Source organism: Lupinus angustifolius, unplaced genomic scaffold (genome assembly GCF_001865875.1).
Source record: "Lupinus angustifolius cultivar Tanjil unplaced genomic scaffold, LupAngTanjil_v1.0 Scaffold_48_99, whole genome shotgun sequence".
NCBI classification, from domain to species: Eukaryota; Viridiplantae; Streptophyta; class Magnoliopsida; order Fabales; family Fabaceae; genus Lupinus; species Lupinus angustifolius.
This window is the reverse complement of record NW_017728884.1, coordinates 426,607-427,924: the sequence shown is the minus strand read 5'-3', so window position 1 is coordinate 427,924 and position 1,318 is coordinate 426,607.

The following is a 1,318-nucleotide window of genomic DNA, read 5'->3' as shown; positions in this document are numbered from 1 at the left end:
TGAACTTGAAGTAGTAATGTCAATGTTTTTTGAATGCCCTTAGGGTATGGTAGACCCTATTTAGGGGAAATATAGCCTTAGTTACAATATAATAAAATGTCATGATGAATTTGACACCTATTATATTGTTAAGGCCAATTCTTGAGTTAAATGATAAAGTTGTGAGCTTATTAAGATGGACGAGAACATATCCATAGGGCAATGAGCCCATCGATAGGAATGAAAAAATTATCCCTAGGGCGCTTAGCCCATGGTAGGGAATGGAAAACTTATCCCTAGGGCGCTTAGCCCATGGTAGGAATGAAAATTGTCCCTAGGGCGTTGAGCCCACGGCAGGGAACAAAACAATTATCCCTATGGCGCTTAGCCCATGGTAAGGAACAAAAAAATTTATCCCTAGGGTGCTTAGCCCATGGTAGGGAATGAACGAATTATCCCTAGGGCGCTTAGCCCATGGTAAGGAACGAAAGAATTATCCCTAGGGCGCGTAGCCCATGGTAAGGAATGAAAACAATTATCCCTAGGGCGCTTAGTCCATGGTAAGGAAATGAACAATTATCCCTAGGGCGCTTATGGTGAGGGTACTAGGTCTTGATTAAAGTGGACTCGGTAAGATCTTTAGACTTCTAAGTCACCAAATCGCCTCCAATCCCGAAAGAAAGGAAACCAAATACCATGGGTTAGAAACGAGAAGGATCGAGCCCCCAAGCCGCTAACTCATCATACTGGGAACGATCTGGGTGGTCCATTCCGCAAATACCAGATATGACTCGAAGTCATTTACCGGCAAAGCAGATGTTCCTTCTATCTCAAATCCTAAGCACTAATACCCGGGTCAGGGCATATCTTAAAAATAAATTACCACCCCCAAAAACTACAAAAATAATTAAACAGGGAGTTCACAAATAATAAATCAAATAAAAGTAAAGCATATAATAATTATAAAAAATATGACAAACAAAATATGGGTAATTAAGTCCATGAGTTAGCAGTTCTGGGCCTGACCCTCTTATGGGTTTCCCCAGTGGAGCCGCCAGCTGTCGCGAACCAATTTTCGGTTGGAAGATCGGCTCTACGACTTGGGAGGAGGCGAACTCGATTTCTACCTCTCCCAATTGATTTGGAGTCGCCACTACGTTTTTTGCGGTTCAAACGTAGAAAACGCTATAGTAAGCCCAATTAGGATAATATGGTCTTTAAGCAGAGATTCTGAGCTCGGGAGTCGATTACGGATCGGGGAAGGTATTAGCACCCCGTCCGCCCGTATTAAAACAGTACCCTCGCTAATGACATGGACTTTTATACCCTTAACAATTAT